Source organism: Hordeum vulgare, chromosome 1H, assembly GCF_904849725.1.
Source record: "Hordeum vulgare subsp. vulgare chromosome 1H, MorexV3_pseudomolecules_assembly, whole genome shotgun sequence".
Classification (NCBI taxonomy): domain Eukaryota; kingdom Viridiplantae; phylum Streptophyta; class Magnoliopsida; order Poales; family Poaceae; genus Hordeum; species Hordeum vulgare.
The window spans coordinates 278,377,043-278,393,757 of NC_058518.1; positions in this window are offsets into that span (position 1 = coordinate 278,377,043).

Consider the following 16,715-nt stretch of genomic DNA (forward strand, 5'->3'; position numbering starts at 1 on the left):
AAGTCATTTTGGATCTAGCTAGGCTAATTATAGGCCATTTAATACCTAAGTTAGGGGGAATAGGTCATCTTGCAGCTACGTAAGCCTTATTATGTCATTTAGGAGAGAACTTAGCTAATTGTAGGTCATTTTTTATTAAATAGGTCATTTTGGAGCTAACTATGCTAATTATGTCATTTCGTAGGATAATTAGCCAATTTAGCTTTTCTTGGATGAGTCTAAGCTACGTAGAAGAAGAGAAAGAGAAGAAGAAGTAAAAGAAGGAGGAGGAGGCGGAGGAGGAGGAGGAGAAGGAGAAGGAAGAGGAGAAGAAGAAGAAAAGAAGAAGGAGAAGGAGAAGGAGGAAGAAGGAGGAAGAAGAAGGAGAAGGAGGAGCTCCTTCTCCTTCTTCTCCTCCTTCTCCTTCTTCTTATCCTCCTCCCTCTACTTCTTCTTCTTCTCCTCTTCTTCTTCTCCCTTCCTTTCATTTTTCCTCTTTCTTCTTCTCTTGTCCCCTTCTTCGGGCTAAATTGGCTTAGAATGCCTTTTTGGAGCTAATATAGTTGAATACCTGACATGAACTAATAACAATCGTGCTCGTCTATATATGCTTCGGGGTCAATAAATGCATCATGATCATCACTATCATCAATAAATGCATCATCATCATCACTATCACGAAGAACATGTGGAAGGCCACCATTATGTAATCGGTCAAGAAGTGGCAGGTCATCCGCAGCAGTAACCTCTTCTTCTTCCAGCTCTTCGTGTTCGGGCTTAGGGGTTAAGACGGATTCACTGTCGGTGTCTACTTCAATGTTCTGGGGTGAAGTAGAGCGGTTCTTGAAATGTTTCTTGGACATACGTGCTTCTTGGAAGAATTCTCCTTCATATCTGTCTGGGTTAATGTGAGGTTCGTAATCCTCTTCATTGAGGGTAGGTGGTCTAAAATGTGGTGGCACTTCATAAACGACATCCCAACCTTTGAGATTTGGATCAGTTTGGCAGGCCCACGGTAGATAGAAAACTTGTGTCGCTTGTTGAGCCGTAATATAGACATCGGGAACATCTAAGTGGGTGTTTTGGTTGATTTCGACTACTCCTATATGTTCATGAGTCCTTCTAGTCTCCCTCGGCTCAAACCAATAACATTTGAAGACTACAACGGTCGGTGGGTTTTCACCATAGAATAGAAGTTCATAAATTGCTTCAACTCTTCCATAATACTCGGTGTCTCCTTCGCCGATAGCAGAGATAGAACAATTTGTAGACTTTAGGTCGGGCATAGATAGCTCTTTGCCAAAGGTACGAAAGTGATACCCGTTGATGTTGTATTTGTCAAATGAACGGACCTTATAGTCAAAACCATTAGCGACTCGGCGTCCATAGACTCTGCATCAGCCTACAAGTTTAATACGAAAGAATGGATGCATTAGCCGCAAATTAGACCAAGAAATCAAATGGGCCCTTAATGGTAATTAATTACCCTTTGTTTGAACCAAGAGATGAAACCGGGACAGTCGCCTCCATGCTTTGCGAGAAGCTCATACTCTTCGACGGAATCCTTTTCGATGACCGCTCCATCCGAGAATTTTGCGAAGTATTGACTATATCAAATATCCGGGAATAAGAGTAGTTCAAAGCAATTAGAAGTTGCAGAACAATAAATTACCGAGAACTTACTCGATGTACGGCCGCACGTCTGTTAGGTTGGTGAAGATATACAATGAAATGGTCCGCCATTCTTCGAAATCCAACGATTTCCCTTTCGAAGCACCGGATGGTGCAAGCTTACCTTTGAATAGGCTGAGGTTGGATCGAACTTTTTTTCGATCGCCATCATTGTACCGAGGCTTCAGGTTATGCAAATGATGATTTTTAGCTTCGTAGTGTGCTGTCACGAAGTTTGCCGCCTCCTCAGTAATGAATGCCTCGGCCATCGATGCTTCAATTCTACGTTTATTTTTACACTTAGCTCGAAGCGTCTTCTGCATCCTCTCAGTTGAGTAGCACCATCAATTTTGAACGGGCCCCCCATTCTTGCCTCGGTCGGGAGATGCAAAATCAAATGTTGCATTGGATTAAAGAAGCCCGGTGGAAAGATCTTTTCTAATTTGCAGATCAACTCCGGCGCCAACGCTTCCATTCATCTAGCACGCCAGGCGATAGTTCTTTCGCACAAAGAGAACGGAAGAAATAGCTCAGCTCTGCCAGTACTAGCCATTCATCCACAGGGATAAAGCCACGCAACATCACCGGCATTACCCGCTCAATCCATATGTGCCAATCATGACTCTTGAGCCCAAATATTTTCAATTTCTCAAGACTCGCTCCCCTCTTTAGATTCGCAGCATACCCATCGGGGAACATCAACTGCATTTTCACCCACAATAGCATTTCCCTCATAGCTGGCCTTTCAAGATTGAACCATGCCTTTGGCTTCGCTATGCTTTGCTTTCCTTTCCGTTGTCGCAAGTTTTGCAACGGTCTATCACATAGAGCCTCCAGGTCGATTCTAGCCTTAGGATCTTATTTTGACTTCCCCTCTATGCCGAACTATGTACCAAAAATGGCCTCCGCAATATTCTTTTCACTGTGCATCACGTCAATGTTGTGTGGGCAAAGGAGGTCTTTGAAGTAAGGCAAATCCCATAAGCATAACTTGTGAGTCCACGCGTGTTCCGTATTATACCCTTTGAAGTATCCTGGACGCAAAGGATCATGTTCAAGAGCGTTTAACTGATCAAGGGTCTGTTGGCCTGTCAACGCAGCTAGTGCAGTGTTTTTGACAACTCTACCTTTGATGAAATTCTTCTTGTCTTTTCTGAACTTATGGTCAGGATCTAGGAATTGTCTATGCATGTCGAAGCAAGAATACTTGCGACCAGCCTGCAGCCAACGGAACTGAAGACCTGGCTTGCATGTGGTGCACGGGAACCTTCCATGCACACACCAGCCAGCGAATAGCGCAAACGCCGGATAATCATGCGTCGAGTACATGTACCACACATGCATTTTGAAATTTGTTTTGGTAGCCGCGTCGTAGGTCTTGATCCCATTATCCCAGGCTTCTTGCAACTCATCCTTAAGCGGCTGCATGTACACATTCATATTCTTACCCGGATAGTTGGGCCCTGGAATTATCAACGTCAGGAAAATGTTCTTTCTTTTCATAATCTCTCCGGGTGGCAAATTTAGTGGAATGACAAATACAGGCCAACAACTGTATTGTGCTGCCGTCATACCATACACATTGAACCCATCCGTGCTGATGGAAACTCTAGGTTGCCTTGGATCTTCCGATTTATCCTTATGTAATGCATCGAAGTGCCTCCACGCAAAACCATCTGAAGTGTGTACCAGCATCTTGTTCCCATCCGCATCTAGTTCGGTTCTTTTGCTCAATTTGTGCCATGTCATCTATCTGGCCGTCTCTTCGACCATGAAAAGACGTTGAAGTCTTGGTACGATTGGCAGATACCGAAGAACACTAATGGGGATTTTGGTATGATTCTTGTCACCCATGTCGTTGTCTACCACAATATACCCGGAAGAATTTTAAATGGGGCAATAGGTCAAGGCCGCATACTCAAGCATAAATAAGACACATCCATTCTCACAGGCATGTATCTTCTCATAGGGCATCTTAAGTACACGGAGGATTTTCTCGGACTGGTACAGGTTTGCAGGCAGTACATGGCCTTTGGGTAGAAAGCGTCCAAATATCGTCATCATCGCGTCGTAACATTCTCTGCCTAGGTTGAATTGAGCCTTCAGATACATTACTTGCGCGATGGAGTCCAGCTGACAAAGCTCAGTCTGCTCGTGGAGAGGATGTTTTGAAGACTCCAACATTTCATAGAAGGCCTTTGCAGATTCCTCCATCTCATCGTCCGAATCCCGAGCATCATCAAAGTCTTGCACCATGTCTTCAATCCCGGTACCATACTCGTCGGTGCGTTGACGAATCACCTCAGCTCTGGCACGTTGGTCAAACTCACCATGAAAAGTCCACACCGTATAATTAGGCGTCAAACCCCACTTCTGTAGGTGTTTACCCATTTCAAACTCGGTCTGCTTTTTCCAGTTGTCGCAGTTGGGACAGGGGCACCATGTTTTTGCTAGCCATTTGCAAATGCGTCTCTCACAACCCCCCTGGTTTTTGTTAACCATTCATGGGTCATGTCTTTCTGACTAGGGTAACCAGTGTACATCCAAGCACGATCACTCATGTTTCCTAGCTACCTATGGGGGCACAAGAAATAAATATATAATTCAACATCTATATTCATACGCTAAGCAAGTTTGTCAGTTTTATTAGGTCCATGCAACCTACACGCTAATAGGTAATGATAGGTCCTAATCCCACCCGAGTATGTGTAGACTGGGTTCGTTTTCCCATGCTCTGCTCCAGATGCGACGCAGAATTTCGGCAGCACCTCCCCGCTGTTCTCCTGATACACGTCTCGGCAATAAGCAGAGAGGATGTGTACCCGGAGAACAACAGGGGAGGCACTGACGAAATTCCGCATCGGATCCGGAGCACAGCATACGGGAAAACAAACCCAATCTACACATACTCGGTCTGTCCATGGATAATGTTGGACAATTCGAAAGGATGGCGGTTATAAATATGCAAAGAAATGCATATTTATAGATGTCGCCCTTTCGAACGGGAGACGCATACTGGTCAAGCATACTCATGATTGAAGAAACCTATAGCTAGCATGTTTCATCGGCACGAAGACCGGGACAAAGCAAATTAAGGGGGTAGGAGGAGAAGTCATTTGTGCTCACCAACAAACGCAAGGGCGGAGCTCGTCCAACGCACGTGGAGGTCGTCGAACAACTGCACATTGAAATTCACACGATCAACACAAATACGATGTTCTTATAATTAACATAATCGGAAAATATGTGACCTAACTCATAATTTACAAAACTATGACCTGGTGGGCCTCTAGAGGGCCGAAAAGCACCTTCTCGTTCAAAAGAAGGCAGAAGAGGTGTCAGGGGTCGGGGCTTAGTGGCGTCGGCAGTCAGTGCAGTCGAGGGTCGGTGGTGTCGGGTGTCGATGGTCGGGAGTCGGGTTAAATGCGTCGATGGTCGGGGGTCAGTGTCGTCGGGGGTCGAGGGTCACTAGCGTCGGGGGTTAGGGTCTTTTCGATCAACAAGAGGCCAAAGAGGTGTCGGGGCCCGGGGTTGGGGGTTAGGGCGTCGGGGGTCGGGGGTCGAGGGTCAGTGGCGTCGGGGGTCGGGGGTCGGGGGTCAGTGGTGTCGGGTGTCGGGGGTCGGGAGTCGGGGGTCAGGGGTCGGGGGTCGGGGGTCGGGGGTCAGTGGTGTCGGGCGTCGGGAGTTGGGGGTCGGGGGTCGGTGGTGTCGGTCGTCAGGGGTCGGGGGTCGGGAGTCGGGTGTTAGTGGCGTCGGGGGTCGGGGGTCGGGGGTTGGGGGTTGGTGGCGTCGGCCGTCGAGGGTTGGTGGCGTTGGGCGTCGGGGGTCGGGTGTCGGGTGTCGGGGGTCAGTGGTGTCGGGTGTCGGGGGTCGGGAGTCGGGTGTCGGGGGTCAGTGGTGTCGGGTGTCAGGGGTCGGCAGTCGGGTGTCAGTGGCGTCGGGGGTTGAGGGTCCGGGGTTGGTGGCGTCGGGCGTCGGGGGTTGGTGGCGTCGGGCGTCGGGGTTCGTGGGCGGGGGGTCGGGGGTCGGGGTCCTTTTCTTTCTTCTTCTCCTCTCTCCTCTTTTTCTTCTTCTTCTTCTTCTTCTTCTTCTTCTTTCTCCTCCTCCTCTTCTTCTTCTTCTTCTTCTTCTTCTTCTTCTTCTTTTCTCTCCTCTTCCTCTTCCTCCTTCTCTTCTTCTTCTTCTTCTTCTTCTTCTTCTTCTTCTTCTTCTTCTTTCTCCTCCTCCTCCTTATCCTCTTCTAACAATAACCTAATTATAACTAAACTAATAGTAACCTAATTATCCTAAACTAACAATAACCTAATTAACATTAAAGTAATAGTAACCTAATTAACCTAAACTAACATTAACCTAATTAACACTTAGAGTAACCTAAACTAACAGATGCACTGAAATGAAAAAAAGAAAGAAAAAATGAACTCACCAGGGAAGTTGCAACGGGAGGGGTGTGGCCGTGGGGAGGGGGGTGGCCGCAGGGAGGGGTGTGGCCGCGGGGAGGGGGTGGCCGCAGGGAGGGGTCGCCGGGAGGGGTGTGGCCGCGGGGAGGGGGTGGCCGCAGGGAGGGGTGGCCGCGGGGAGGGGTGTGGTCGTGGGGAGGGGGTGGCCGCGGGGAGGGGAGCGCCGCGGGGAGGGGGTCACCGGTGGGAGCGAGGCGGCGGCGGCAAGTGACAGTGAGCGCGAGGGGGAGAGAGAGACAGTACTGTGAGGCCGGGGGGAGAGACAAACAGTGAGCGCGAGGGGGAGAAGACGGCCGTTACACGATCGGCCCCTTTGCCGTCCACCCCCCGACGGCACAGGGCCCCACGGCAGACGGCAAAGGCTGACCCATGGCAAAGTTAGCCTTCCGTCGGACACGTCAGGCATGGGACCCACCCGTGCTCTTTGCCGTCTGCCCTTGGTCCCTTTGCCGTTCGTTGGCAGACGGCACATGGCAAATAGTATTTTTGCCATCAGTCAGCCCTTTGTCATCCGCCTTGCGCCAACTAACGGCAAAGAGCTTCTTTGCTATCAGTCAGCAGACGGCAAAGAACTGGATTCCAGTAGTGAACTCAACAAAAACAGAACCTGTTAACAGCAGACCAGTCTATAGCAATCTGTATACTTCGTATACTTATGTTACTTCAAAAATTCTGAAAACTTACGATAGTCTGAATAATTTGCGTAGCAATCATAAGCAAAAAGAATCAACTCAAAATCTCTTACAAAGAAAAAACGAAAATTCTTTTCGTGAGCAGAAAGTTTCTCTCTTTTCCAGCATGACCAAACGATCATCCCCAAGACTAATCATAACCGTTTTTCTTGGCACAAACGCAAAAGGAAACACAAAAAACACAATCATAACAGAATTAATAAAGTGTGGAAAACAAAAAACAGAAGGAAAAAGGATAGATTCGTTGGGTTTCCTCCCAACAAGCGCTATTGTTTAACGCCCTTTGCTAGGCAAAAGGTGATGAAATCACGTATAGTCATCTTTGGTGCTCAAACCATAAGTAGCCCTAATCATAGATTCATAAGGAAATCTTATTTTCTTTCTAGGAAAGTGCTCCATGCCCTTCTTTAGAGGAAATTGAAATCTAATATTCCCTTCCTTCATATCGATGATAGCATCAATAGTCCCTAGGAAAGGTCTACCAAGAATAATGGGACATGAAGGATTGCAATCTATGTCAAGTACAATGAAATCCATGGGTACATAGTTCTTATTTGCAACAATAAGAACATCATCGATCCTTCCCATGGGTTTCTTGACAGTAGAATCCGCAAGATGCAAATTAAGAGAACACTCTTCAATCTCATGAAAACCAAGAATATCACATAAAGACTTTGGAATCACGGAAACACTAGCACCGAAATCACACAAAGCATTGCACTCATAATTTTTTATCTTGATTTTGATAGTAGGTTCCCACTCATCATGAAGTTTTCTAGGTATAGAGACTTGTAGTTCGAGCCTCTCTTCAAGAGATTTCATGATAGCATCTATGATATGCGCGGTAAAGGCTTTGCTTTGGCTATAAGCATGTGGAGAGTTTGCAATGGATTGCATCAAAGAAATGCATTCAAACAAGGAGAAACTATCATAATTGAATTCCTTGAAATCCAAAGTGGGAGTTTCATTACTACCCAAAATTTTGATTTCTACTACTCCACTCTCCACACCTTTATCATCAAGATAGGTGGACTCCGAATCATTGGGGCATTTTTCAACCAAAGTGGATTCATATCCAGCCCCTTCATCAATAGGTTTGACACGCGAAAACAAAGATTCAAGAGGAGTCACACGAAGCACTTTAAGATCTTCGTGATTTGCATCACTAGAACACACCCTTTTAAACCATTCATGCCTAGCGCGAATTTGGGCGGTTCTTTCTTTGCTCTCATTCATGGAGACACGCATAGCTTTTAAAGTTTCATCCAAGTTGACCATGGGAGGAGCGCATCTAACTTTCAAAGCATCAATATCACAAGACATCCTATCAACGCTCTTAGCCAAATCGTCAATTTTGAGTAGTTTTTCCTCTATGGGCGCACTGAAAATCTTTTGAGAGTTGATGAACTCTTTAATATTACTCTCTAAATCAGAGGGTAATTTGTTGTGATTTCCATAAGTGTTGTTGTAGGAATTGCCATAATTGTTAGAGGAGTTACTAGGAAAAGGCCTAGGAACATAGTTTCCTCTAAAAGCATTGTCGTTGCCAAAATTGTTCCTACCAACAAAATTAATGTCCAAGCTAGCGTTGCTACTCTCAATCAAGGAAGATAGAGGCATGTCATTAGGATCTAAAGGAGCATTTCTACTAGCAACCAAATTCATCAACTCGTCCATCTTAGCACTAAGTGAGTTAATTTCTTCTATAGCGTGTACCTTTTTGCTAGCAGGTGACCTTTCAGTTTGCCACTGAGAGTAGTTGGTCATGATATTGTCTAGGAGTTTTGAAGCGTCTCCTAACGTGATTTCCATGAATGTTCCACCTAAGGCGGAGCCCAAGATATTGTGAGAGGCAAAATTCAAGCCAGCATAAAAGATTTATATAATCATCCACAAACTCAAGCCATGAGCGGGACAATTTCTAATCATTAACTTCGTCCTCTCCCAAGATTGTGCAACGTGTTCATGATCAAGTTGTTTGAAATTCGTGATATCGTTACGTAAGGAGATGATCTTAGCCGGCGGAAAATACTTGGATATGTAAGCATCTTTGCACTTATCCCAAGAATCAATACTATTTTTAGGCAAAGAAGAAAACCAGGTTTTTGCGCGATCTCGCAACGAGAAAGGAAAAAGCTTCAACTTAATCACGTCATTATCCACATCTCGTTTCTTTTGCATATCGCAAAGCTCAATTAAGGTATTGAGATGGGATGCGACATCTTCACTAGGAAGGCCAGAGAATTGCTCTTTCATAACAAGATTCAGCAAAGCTGCGGTGATTTCATACGATTCCGCACTAGTGGCGGGAGCAATCGGAGTACTAATAAAATCATTATTATTGGTACTCGAGAAGTCGCAAAGTTTGGTGCTTTCAGCCATGATGACTTCAACAAACAAAAAAGCACACAAGCAAGCAAGAAAACCGGCAAAGGAAAATGGCAAAAAGGCAAGAGGCAAAAAGAAAACGACAAAGGAGAAAGGCAAATGAAAACGGCAAAGAAGAAAGGCAAATGAAAACGGAAAATGTGAAGTGGGGGAGAGGAAAACGAGAGGCAACTTGCAAAAAAGGTAAATGCAAGAAATGAGTTTGTGAGACCTACTTGGATAGATCTCTCCTTCCCCGTCAACGGCGCCAGAAATACTTCTGCTACTGCAACAAAAGACCTTCCAACGGCACCAGAAACAAGCGTGCTGACGGGAGACTATTCTTGTCTTAATACTCCTCAGCAACGGTACCAGGAATCCTTCTGCTACGGCTACGCCTTTAGGGACTTTCATTGGAAAATATGCAAAGGATTCCCCCGTGGCCTTGGAGCCTTGCATTGGTGTTCCCTCGAAGCGGAAAGGGTGATGTAGCACATCGGCGGTAAGTATTTCCCTCAGTTTTGAGAACCAAGGTATCGATCCAGTGAAGAATTATCACAAATACCTGCATAAACACAAAGAGCTTGCACCCAACGCTATGAATGGGTTGTCTATCCCTTATAGATTGTTTGCCAAGTGAGAACTGAAAGCAAAAAGAAACAAAGCAAAGTAAAAGCGAAAGTGGAAACGATAGGTGTGAATAGACCCCGGGGCCGTAGTGTTCACTAGTGGCTTCTCTCATGAAAGCAAGTAGACGGTGGGTGAATGAATTACTGTCGAGCAATTGATAGAACCACGCAAAGTCGTGACGTTATCTATGGCAATGATTATATCTATAGGCATCACGTCCAAAACAAGTAGACCGATACTTTCTGCATCTACTACTATTACTCCACACGTCGACCGCTATCCAGCATGCATCTAGTGTATTAAGTCCAAAAGAACAGAGTAACGCCTTAAGCAAGATGACATGATGTAGATGGACAATCTCATATGTACGACAAAACCCATCTTGTTACCCTTGATGTCAACTACACGATGTGTGCCTTGCTGCCCCTACTGTCACGGGGAAAGGTCACCACACGGTATGAACCGAAAACCAAGCACTTCTCCCATTGCAAGAATCATAGATCTAGTTGGCCAAACAAAACCCAAGACTCGGAGAGACTTACAAGGATATAAAATCATGCATATAAGAAATTAGCAAAGACTCAAATATATATCATAGATAATCTGATCACAAATCCACAATTCATCGGATCTCGACAAACACGCCGCCAAAGAGGATTACATCGGATAGATCTCCATGAAGATCATGAAGAACTTTGTATTGAAGATCCAAGAGAGAGAAGAAGCCATCTAGCTACTAACTACGGACCCGTAGGTCTGAAGTGAACTACTCACGAGTCATTGGAGGGGCGATGTTGTTAATGTAGAAGCCCTCCAACTCCAAAGTACCCTCCGGCAGGGCACCGGGAAGGGTGTCCATATGAGATCTGATGGAAACGGAAGCTTGCGGCGGCGGAAAAGTGTTTTCGTGGATTCCCCCGTTTTTTTATGTATTTTACAGAATATATAGGCGAAGTAGCTAGGTCACGGGGGCGCCAGGGATGCCACAAGCCTGGTAGTCGCTGCCCACCTGGGTGGCGGCTACAGGGCTTGTGGGCCCCGTGTGGCTCTCCTGCCTTGGCCCTCAAGTCCCCTGATCTTCTTCCGTTCTGGAAAAATTTATTTCTGGGATTTTGTTCCGTTTGGACTCCGTTGCAAAATCAGATCTGAAAAGAGTCAAAAACACAGAAAAACGGGAACTGGCACTTGGCAATGAATTAATAAGTTAGTCCCAAAAAAGATATAAAAGGTACATAAAACATCCAAAGTTGACAAGATAACAGCATGAAACCATCAAAAATTATAGATACTTTTGAGACGTATCATGAAACATCACGAACAGCTCAAGGATCATCATATCTATCCCTGATATGTCATACTTCATCACGAAGCTCTAGTAGCTTGGTGGTAGTGACTTTAGAGAACCATCACTATCTCATCTCGAAGATTAACTCCCACTCGATTCAAGCGATTGCAACACTCACACAATCTGAGCACATGCTCAATGATTGAGCTTTTCTCCCTTACTTTGTATACTAAGAATCTTGTCAGAGGTCACATACCTCTCAACAAGGGCACGAGCCTTAAAGCCCAATTTCATCCCTTGGAACATCTCGTATGTCCCCCGACGTTCGAAATGTCTTCAACGCCTCAATTCTAAGCCGTTTAAGCATTATGCACTGAACTATCATGTAGTCATCAAAAACGTGTATGTTAGATGTTGGCAACATCTACAGACGGTGCTCAGGGTTTAGCACACCGAATGGAGCATTAAGGACATAAGCCTTCTATGCAGCAATGAGGTCAATCCTCAGTTTACGGACCTATTCCGCATAATTGGTACTATCATCTTTCAACTAAATTTTCTCTAGGACCATATTAAAGACAGTAGAGCTACATCGCAAGCTACAACATAATTTGCAAAGACCTTTCGACTATGTTCATGATAATGAGTTCAATTAATCATATTACTTGTGAACTCCCACTCAAATTGGCATCCCTCTAGTCATTCGAGTGTCGCATGATCCATATTCACTAACTCAAGTCCGATCATCACGTGAGTTGAGTTTAGCTTCAATGGTGAACATCTCCATGTTGATCATATCAACTATATGATTCATGCTCGACCTTTCGGACTCTTGTTTTCCGAGGCCATGTTTGTACATGCTAGGCTCGTCAAGTTTAACATCAGTGTTCCATGTGTGCAACTGTTTTGCACCCATTGTATGTGAATGTTGAGTCTATCACACCCGATCATCAAGCGGTGTCTCGAAACGACGAATTGTTTCAACGGTGCACAGTCGGGGAGAACACAATTTTAACTTGAAATTTTAGCGAGGCATCATGTGATAATGCTACCTTCGTCCTAAACAAAACAAGGTGCATAAAAGGATTAACATCACATGCAAATCATAAGTGACATGATATGGCCATGAACTAGTGCTTCTTGATCTCTATCACCAAAGCACCGACATGGTATCCATCGTCAGCAACGCCACACCATGATCTCCATCATCATGATTTCCATAATTGTGCTGCCATCGAGGTTGTCATGCTAACTATGTTGTTACTACTGACTAGCGATAAAGAAAAGCATCTCAAAGCACAAAATAAATTTAAAGACAACCCTATGGCTCCTGCCGGTTGCCGTAGCATTGACGTGCAAATCGATATTTAAGTATTACAACATGATCATCTCATACATCCAATATATCATATCATGTCATTGGCCATATCATATCACAAGCATACCCTGCAAAAACAAGTTAGGCGTCCTCTAATTTGTTGTTGCAAATTTTACGTGGCTGCTATGGGTATCTAGTATGATCGCTTCTTACTTACGCAAAGCCACAACGGTGATATGCAAATTTCTATTTAACCTTCTCCAAGGACCGCCTTGGTCAAATCCGATTCAACTAAAGTTGAAGAAACACACACCCGCTAGTCATCTTTATGCAACAAGTTGCATGTCAGTCGATGAAACCTGTCTCTCATAAGCGTACGAGTAAAGTTGGTCCGGGCCGCTTCAATCCAACAATACCGCCGAATCAAGAAAAGACTAAGGATGGAAGAAAATTCAACATCAACGCCCACAGATTCTTTTGTGTTTTACTCAAGATATCATCTTCGCATGACCCTAGCTCTGATACCACTGTTGGGAAACATAGCATGGGAAACAAAAATTTCCTACGCACACGCAGTACCTATCCATGGTGATGATCATCTACGAGAAGGGAGAGTGAATCTACATACCCTTGTATATCGCTAAGCAGAAGCGTATATAACGCGGTTGATTTATTAGAACATCTTCCCAATTCAAATCGCAGCCCGTCCCGCGATCTCATCACGATCCATCCCGATCTAGTGTCGAACGGACGGCACCTCCGCGTTCAGCACACGTACAGCTCGATGATGATCCCCGCCTTCTTGATCCAGCAAGAGAGGCAGAGGGTAGATGATTTCTCCAGCATGGCGGCATGGTGGTGGTGGTGGTGAACTAATCCAGCAGGGCTTCGCCTAAGCACCGCCAAAATAGACTAGAAGAGAAACTGATCAAGATGAAGTAGAGGGAGCATGTGGCAATTAGGGTTAGGGCTGCCTCTAATTACTCTAGTATATATAGGAGGGAGGGAGGGGAGGAGTCAGCCTCAAACCGTCAAGGTTTGGCCAAAATTGGAGGTGGAGGAGTCCTACTCCAATCCTACTAGGAGTAGGATTCCTCCTCTCCGCTTGGAAACCCTTTCCTCCTCTTCCACCTTTGGGTTTTTTCCATATGAAACCTCATGGGACTTAGTGGGGGCTTAGGCCAGCCCACTAGGGGATGGTTTGTCTCCTCTCACATCCCTTGAGGCCCGTCGGGGCGTGACACCCCTCCCGATGGTTCCCGGTACCTTCCCGGCACTTCCGGTACACAACCGAAGTACCCGAAACTTTTTCGGTGACCAAAACAGGACATCCTATATATCAATCTTTACCTCTGGACTATTTCGGAGCTCCTCATGACGTCCGGGATCTCATATGGGAGTCCGAACAACTTTCGGTTACCAACACCTATAACTCAACTATGTCGAAACATCACTGAACCTTAAGTGTGCAGACCCTGCGGGTTCGAGAACTATGTAGACATGACTTGAGACATTCTTTGTTCAGTAACAAATAGAAGGACATGGATGTCCATATTGGCTCCTACATATTCTACGAAGATCTCTATCAGTTGAACCTCTATGTCAAGGATTCAGTTAATCCCGTATGCTGTTCCCTTTGTCCTTCGGTATGTTACTTGCCTGAGACTCGATCGTCGGTATCTCCATACCTAGTTCAATCTCATTATAGGCAAGTCCCTTTACTCGTTCCGTAATACAAGATCCCATGACTAACTCCTTAGTCACATTGATTGCAAGGCTTGTTGTGATGCTGTATTACCGAGTGGGCCCCGAGTTACCTCTCCGTCACATGGAGTGACAAATCCCAGTCTTGATCCATGCCAACCCAACAGACACCTTTGGAGATACCTATAGAGAACCTTTATAGTCCCCTAGTTACGTTGCGACGTTTGATACACACAAGGTATTCCTCCGATGTTTGGGAGTTGCATGATCTCATGGTCATAGGAACAGATACATTGACATGCAGAAAACAGTAGCAATAAATTGACACGATCATATGCTACGTTCATAGTTTGGGTCTTGTCCATCACATCATTCTCCTAATAATGTGATCCCATTACCAAGTGACAACACTTGTCTATGGCCATGAAACCTTGACCATCTTTGATCAAAGATCTAGTCAACTAGAGGCTCACTAGGGATAGTGTGGTGTCTATGTATCCACACATGTATTTGAGTTTCCAATAAATACAATTCTAGCATGGATAATAAACAATTATTATGAACAAGGAAATATAATAATATCCAATATATTATTGCCTCTAGGGTAGATTTCCAATATCTCCCATGGTGATCTCCGTAGCCATGGAGAATAACATCTAATCCTCTTCTTCGCACGACAATGGTCTGTTTGTCCATGATCACATAGCTGGCTGCCACGCAAACAAAAGCCAGCGCAGACGAAGTGTGGTGCCAACATGTTTCATGTTTAGGACTCCCACACAGCCAAGATTTTTTGGCCTACAAACGAGGCTCCCTGCTACTCTGCACTGTCCATCATTGCATGTGGCTTCCCCAGCCCAAAGCAGACTATGCATAGCTTCACCAGCTTTTTGAGGACCCAAGATGGTAACCGGTGCACAGTGAACATGTAGATAACCAAGGGAATGAGGTTTTCTTTTAGCACGACAAGTATGCCGCTCTTGGCTATAAGGACGCTCTTCCAACCCGCCATTTTGTTATCAAATTTATAGGTCATAGAGTCAAGATCATTTTTTTAGATTACTTAATGATAGTGGCATACCCAGATAGGAAGTTGGGAACTGTCTGTGAGGGATGGCAAGTGGGGCCGAAATCCCTGTCACATCGAGAGCGGTGCAGGGAATAGGCAGAGCCGAGCTCTTTGCGTTATTTATGCTCAATCCAGACAGTACAACAAAGCATTTGAGCAGTAGGTTGATCATATTTGTGTTGCTCTCTAAGGGGTTCATGAAGAGCACGACATCATACGCATAGAAGGAGCATCTCATCAGTTGTCGGCGTCTAGGCACACGCGAGAGCACACCACCTTCCGTGGCCATGGTCATCATCCTCTATAGGCGTCCATAGCAAAGATGAAGAGGTAGGGGAGATGGGGTCCACTTGTTTGAACCCTTTTTGGTGTTGTACCGTCTCCGACATCTGACCAATTATAAGGATGCGCGATGACGAGGTACAGAGGAGCATGGAGATCCATTCGCGCCATCGAGGGCCAAAGCCTCTTGCTTGCAGCATGTCCAGAGTTTAGTGCCAGGAAATAGAGTCGAATTCCTTTGCAAAATTAAGATTTAGTTTTATGGCACTGATACGTCTCAAACGTATCTATAATTTTTGATGGTTTCATGCTGTTATCTTGTCATCTTTGGATGTTTTACGTAACTTTTATATCTTTTTTGGGACTAACTTATTAATTTAGTGCCAAGTGAAAGTATCCGTCTACTTGTTTTGGACGTGATGCCTATAGATATAATCATTGCCATAGATGACGTCACGACTTTGCGCGGTTCTATCAATTGCTCAACAGTACTTTGTTCACCCACCGTCTACTTGCTTTCATGAGAGAAGCCACTAGTGAACACTACGGCCCCCGGGTCTATTCACACCTATCGTTTCCACTTTCGCTTTTACTTTGCTTTGTTACTTTGTTGCTTTCAGTTCTCACTTGGCAAACAATCTAGGGATTGACAACCCCTTCATAGCGTTGGGAGCAAGCTTTTTGTGTTTGTGTAGGTACTTGTGATACTCCTTCACTAGATCGATACCTTGGTTCTCAAAACTGAGGGAAATACTTACCACTGTTGCGCTACATCACCCTTTTTGCTTCGAGGGAACACCACGCAAGGCTCCAAGGCCACGGGGAAATCCTTTGCATATTTTCCTAGGAAGTCCCTAAAGGCGTAGCCGTAGCAGAAGGATTCCTGGTGCCCTTGCTAAGGACAATCAAGACAAAAATAGTCTCCCGTCAGCACGTGTTTCTGGCGCCGTTGGAGGGTCTTTTGTTGCAGTAGCAGAAGTATATCTGGCGCCGTTGCCGGGGAAGGAGAGATCTATCCAAGTAGGTCTCACAAACTCATCTCTTGCATTTACTTTTTTTTTGCCAGTTGCCTCTCGTTTTCCTCTCCCCCACTTCACATTTGTCGTTTTCATTTGCCTTTCTCCTTTGCCGTTTTCTTTTGCTCGTTTCACTCTCTCTTCCTGCTCGTTTGTGGGTGAGATAGTCCATCAATGGCTAGACTCACCACTCCAAACAATACTCGTGAGAATGAAGTTCTCAATTTTAGGCAGAATGAGGA